At 46.4% G+C, this 6,000-nt stretch overlaps 1 long non-coding RNA gene across 1 annotated transcript in view; it reads left to right on the top strand.

Moving 5' to 3' along the window:
* The first annotated feature begins 1,291 nt into the window (after positions 1-1,291).
* The window catches only part of LOC308468466, a 9,268-nt gene continuing 4,559 nt past the window's right edge, over positions 1,292-6,000 (top strand). Inside the window, exon 1 of the long non-coding RNA XR_013981671.1 lies at positions 1,292-1,703. This is a non-coding gene — a long non-coding RNA (uncharacterized lncRNA). The remainder of the gene's footprint in view (positions 1,704-6,000) is intronic.

Genomic DNA, 6,000 nt, shown 5'->3' with positions numbered 1-6,000 from the left:
CCACCCCCACCCCCACCCTCCGTTTAACATGCCTACCTACAGTGGGGTTTAGCAAGCTGCCCTGAGTGGTCCCTCCCCCTCCTCTAAAAGGAGGAGGGGCTTAAGGTGAAGAGGGGGGGGTTCAAGTGAGTTTTCAGGTGAGGGAGGGGTTTCAGGTGTGGGGAAGGGCAAAGTGGGATCGATGAGCAAAGCAAGCAGGGGGTGGCAGCTCCCGGTTATCAATATTTTGGCAATTTTAGAATTTTATTGCGCCTGCTGTTTTTAAAGTCTGCTTTTATTGCTACTTTTAATGAATATTTTATGCAAACCACTCAGAGCTGCTTCTTCTTTCTGATTAAGTAGCATGCACACCTTGCAGAATAAATAATAAATAAAATGCAATGTATCAGTAAAACTGCAATAAATTCCTAAAAGTAGGGAAAGGCTGTAGCTCAGTAAAGAAGATCATCTACTTCGCATTGAGAAACTCCCATTGCATCTCCCGTGCAGGGCTGGGAAGAACCCTGGAGAGCTGCTGCCTGCCACTGAAGACAGCACTGAGCTAGATGGATCAATGGTCTGACTCAGGATAAGGCAGCTTCTTGAGTTCCTAACAGAAGCATGAGAGAACTACCTATTAGAGGGTACCTTAATATTTTTTGTTTAAGGGCCGCATGAGTGGGGTCAGAGGTGTCAAGACTTTGCACGTTGGGCATGCAAAGCAGCAGAGAGCCCCCTGAACTCACAGAGGAACCCCATGGAGTATGTTGTACCAAAGGGTCTTCCTGGATCCCTGCTACCTGAAAGTTTGTATCTCCCTATGACCGAATGCCAAGATCCCAAGGTGAGCACTTTTTCTTGCTCCCATCAGCATCAGTGGTGACAAGAGAAAAAGGACCTTTTCTGCATCTGCTCCCATATTGAGGGATTCCTTCCCAAGAGAGGTCAGACTGGCTCCCTCTTTGCTTTCCTTCCACCAGCAGGCTAAGACCTTCCTGTAAAAGGTAAAGGTAAAGAGACCCCTGACTATTAGGTCCAGTCATGGCCGACTCAGGGGTTGCGACGCTCATCTCGCTTTATTGGCTGAGGGAGCCAGCGTACAGCTTCTGGGTCATGTGGCCAGCATGACTCAGCCGCTTCTGGCGAACCAGAGCAGCGCATGGAAACGTCGTTTAGCTTCCCGCCAGAGCGGTACCTATTTATCTACTTGCACTTTGACATGCTTTTAAACTGCTAGGTGGGCAGGAGCAGGGACCCAGCAACGGGAACTCACCCCGTCGCGGGGATTCAAACCACCGAATTTCTATCGGCAAGTCCTAGGCTCTGTGGTTTAGCCCACAGCACCACCCCCGTCCCTCACCTTCCTGTAAACTAAGGTGCAAATGATGCTGATCACTGGGCTGCTGTCAGGGCAAAGTGGATTTTAACAACTGGGTTGTGATGTACTTTAACTATAGTTTTTCAACGGGTTTGTTTTTATGACTTTGTATTTTATAATGATGTTTTTAAATCCCAGCTTGGAAGAAAGGCAGGATATAAATCCATTAAACAACAACAACGGCCTTTCCCAAAAGGTGTGTTATTATTTTTTATAAACACCAAAACTCTCACCAGAAGAAAGGAGCTGATTCTCTGTAGGTCTAGTTGACTTTGCTGTCGGCTTCTGTTTCATCGCTGGGTGCACAAAGCAGGCTCCCTTCCACCCTGATGCCTTGGGTGAAGAGGTGAGTCTTACAATGAGTCCAGAAAAAGACAGAGACACTGCTGGGCTCTTCCTGCTCTCCTTAGGGAAGCCATGTCAGAGCCATTGCCCATCTCACGGAACTTGCTCTGCACAGGGACGCTTGTGGGAATAGCCCAGGAACGAGCACAAACAGGTGGACAAGAAGTGCAGATTCCTGGAGGAAACTGCCTTAAGAAACTGTGTTTGTTTATTGCAGAGGAGAAATCTGATTCAGAGCACTTTTAAAGGAAAGCCTACCTAATTCCTTCTCAGTTGAGCAAAACATGAACAAAAGGCAGTCTCTAGCTGCATGCTCAAGTTAAGCAGAGACCATGCAGGACCTTGGACAGCTCTGAGGGATCCTTGCTTGCTCCTGAGTTTGCTGCAGGGGATGCTGTCTCTGCAGAGACCCAGAGTCTGGGAGGGCTGCGTCCCTGGAAAAGTGGGCTGATTGGTTCAAGGGCGAAGCAAAAAAAACAACCCAGCAGTGGAGAAGTGGTGAGGATAGATCCCTAATTCGTGTTAAAAAATTGTCCTCCCCACTCACAGATTCTCTCTCCCCCTTGGCCCTTGTCTCCCATTTCATACAAATTTGTAGATGACCCATGAGAGCATAAGATGATCCTGCTGTATCAGGCTAGTGGCCCATCTAGTCCAGCATCCTGTTCTCACAGTGGCCAACCAGAAGCCCCAATGGGAAGCCCAGAAGCAAGACACAAGCAAAACAGCACAACTCTCCCCACTTGAGAGTCCCAGAAACTAGTATTCAAAGGCATGAAGGCTTTGATAGCAAGTATAGAATATAGCTGTGGGACACGGGTGGAGCTGTGGGTTAAACCACAGAGCCTAGGACTTGCCAATTAAAAGGTCGGCTGTTCGAATCCCCGCGACAGGGTGAGCTCTCATTGTTCAGTCCTAGCTCCTGCCAATCTAGCAGTTCGAAAGCACATCAGAGTGCAAGTAGATAAATAGGTACCGCTCTGGCGGGAAGGTAAATGGCGTTTCCGTGCGCTGCTCTGGTTCGCCAGAAGTGGGTTAGTCAGGCCGGCCACATGACTCAGAAGCTGTACACCGGCTCCCTTGGCCAGTAAAGTGAGATGAGCACCGCAACCCCAGAGTCGGCCATGACTGGACCTAATGGTCAGGGGTCCCTTTACCTTTACCTTTATAGAATATAGCTATCATAGCTAATAGGCATTGATAACATTAACCCATATTGTTACCTGCAGGTCTGCGTCATCACATGTGTCTAGCCTCTGGTTTTGCCTTAGTTCTTAGAAATAAGACCCATCATGAGCTATGAACATCCTACAAAAATCTTCTAGGCTGGTGTTAGGTTCAGGCCACTCACCCCATGTAATAAACCCATCCAGTACAAGGAGGTTTAACTAGGCAAATGTCCAACTACTGTCCTCCTACTTTGTACAAACTCCCCTGAGCTCCTTCTTTGATAACCTAGCTTTTCTCTTAAGAAAAATAATCATACAATCTATTTTGTTTTTGTTTTTTTAAAAACGGATCCTGTTAAGTAGGTAAATCAACTTCATTCAGCAATGCTCCGCTTCTGCCATCTAGTGGAGAGATTCATTGCAGCACACAACCATTTTTGAAGGGACTTCCATAGCTGACAGCAGCCTTTGGAAGAACTGGGAGCAACTTTCCCTGTACAGTGGTACCTCAGGTTACATACGCTTCAGGTTACAGACTCCGCTAACCATGAAATAGTTATTCAGGTTAAGTACTTTGCTTCAGGATGAGCACAGAAATCGTGCTCCTGCGGCACGGCAGCAGCGGGAGGCCCCATTAGCTAAAGTGGTGCTTCAGGTTAAGAACAGTTTCAGGTTAAGAACAGACCTCTGGAACGAATTCAGCCCAGTTGGGGGTTTGTGTGGAGGAAGTGTGTTCACTGGCAAAAGAGGGCATGAACCATATCCCCTTGTTTGCATTTTGGGGGACATGTGGTGTCTTCAGACCAGCCCTAGCATTAGGCAGGATGGGGCAAGCACCGCAGGAGGCAGTTGGAAAGGGTGGGCAGATATTTATTTTATTTTATTATTTTTAATAAAATAAAAATAGCATTTTGGTATACAAAAAGTTGAGTTAGAGGTGACAACGATAGTTCACAAAATTATGCATGTCATACTTCTAAATACCAGTTGTTGCAAAGCACAGGAGAGGAGCGGGCTCTTGTGCTCAGATCCTTCCCACAGGCATCTGGTTGGCCACTGTGAGAACAGGATGCTGGACTAGATGGGCCATTGGCAGAGCTCTTATGATGTTCCTATGTAGGACATAGCTGTGAGTGACATGCAGTCTGATCTGAGCACCCTAAGTAAGCCTGGTGCTTTCAGGTGCTCTGATGATATCCCATTGCTGGCGCTGAAGTAAGGCTGCATACACACCATACATTTAAAGCAAATATCCCTGGATAGGGATAGCCTGAACACAGTTGTCCATGCATGCGTAACCTCGCAGTTGCATTATCCTTTATACACTGCCATCTCCTGGAGAGTTTCTCCTGCAAACTCCAAAGATATGAGAATCCTGCTCCCCAGTAACTTGGAACAGTGTCTTCAGCGTGGCTTTCCCTGTTCTGAGGAATAGCATTCCTCTTTGAGATAGAGCAGGCAATCACTCACTGTACTTTTCCAAAGCAGCATTTTGGTTCCCACAGGTTTTCCCAGCTGCATAAATTGGTCTTTTACCACCAGTGTCTACGTTGGGTTTTTAGACCTGTTTTAAATGTATCTGCCGTTTTTAATTATCTCATGTGTAAATCACCTTGAGACAGTTGTTTAGAAAGCAATTAATAAATCACAGATGGGTATGATGATATTAAGAATCATAATTTAAAGCACAAACCTTCACCCAGGAAGCCTAGGAACTGTGATTTACATATAATCAATCCCCAGCACTCATAACAAACTAGAGTTCTCAGCATTCTTTAGGGTGAGTGCAAATGCAATTTCTGTCACTTTGCACACCCTTCTCACTAGAACCAGGAATGTTGTGTGTGGAGGAGGGTGTCATATTTTACTAGCAACACCAGCTCTGGGCACAAGCTCTGGAGTCCCCGAAATGGAGTCACAACCTTGTTTAAGAATTTTAAGGTCTCGGGGACTTCCGGGTTGGCGCCATCGCCGAATGGCGGACTCCCTCCGAGCTCCGGAGGGAGCCTGCTCGGCAGGGGCTGGGTCCTACCGCACCGGCGATGCGGGGACCCTTAAAAACCACGGCCACGAGGGCCGTGGACATGGAGACTCGGCTGGCACCGTCAGCGCCCTCCCGACTCGTGAAGGAGCCTTTTTAAAGGCTACGGATCGGGTGCCGGGGAGAAGCGTGGTGCTTTGAGTCCTCTGCTATCCCTGCCGAGCGCAGCCGCATGCCATCCGGCGGAGAGCGCTGACTTCTTCCATTGAAAATTCGGACTTTTTAACAACAACCCGTGAGTAATTTGGAAGCTGGGTTTAAAAGGAGGAAAAAAGGAATTTCTTTTTGAATTGGACACGAGCGGGGGGGGATCCAAAAAGGAAGTCAGTCCCCCCCCCTATTGTAAACCTTCTAAGACAAGGACGGGGAAACCAAGGTCCAAAAAGATTTGTATTGCTGATAAAAACTAAGAATTCCACGATGGGAAATTATAAGAACTGTGCTGGAGGACGAATTGAGGGAGAAGAAACGTAACCCCCCCCCCTGGGAACCGGGGTGATTGAAGAGAGAGCCTGGTGAAAAGAGTCGGAGATTTTGACAGCTGTCAAAGTAGCTGTCAAAGTCGGAAAGCAGAGAGGATTTTATTATGAGAACTTTGCTGGCTAAATTTGTTATAATTTGCTACAACTTTTTAAAACCTGGATACAAAATGGCGAAAACATGGATAACAATCGGACTTTTGGACTAGAGAAAACAAAGTTACAACAATCCCCCTAGAGGAGTTTCGGGACATTACAAAGATGGTCGTAAGTGGAAAAATACCATTGGAATTTTATAGAACTGGTTATCTTCTGGGAAAGCTGCAAAACGGAAATAATATTTTGTCTACAGGGTGTACAGCTAAAGGAGACAATAGAATTTTCTATTGAAGAAAGGAAGGGACTGAACGCAAGTTTTTGTTCCTGAATAACAATAATCCCTGCAGACTTACTAAGCTTCTGAATTAGAACGTTTCAGCAGCGGAACAAGAGGAAACTGGACTACAATTTGGAAAGAACAATGGGGGGAGCTTTATTAAAGATCTGAAGTTAAGTGTTTTAAAAAATAATTATGAAAGGAAAAAAACAAAAAAAAAAAAAAACCAGCAA

This window comes from Podarcis pityusensis (genome assembly GCF_964106645.2).
Source record: "Podarcis pityusensis genome assembly, chromosome: Z".
Lineage (NCBI taxonomy): Eukaryota > Metazoa > Chordata > Lepidosauria > Squamata > Lacertidae > Podarcis > Podarcis pityusensis.
The sequence above is the reverse complement of the archived record's forward strand: the minus strand, read 5'-3'. Positions and strand labels throughout refer to the sequence as shown.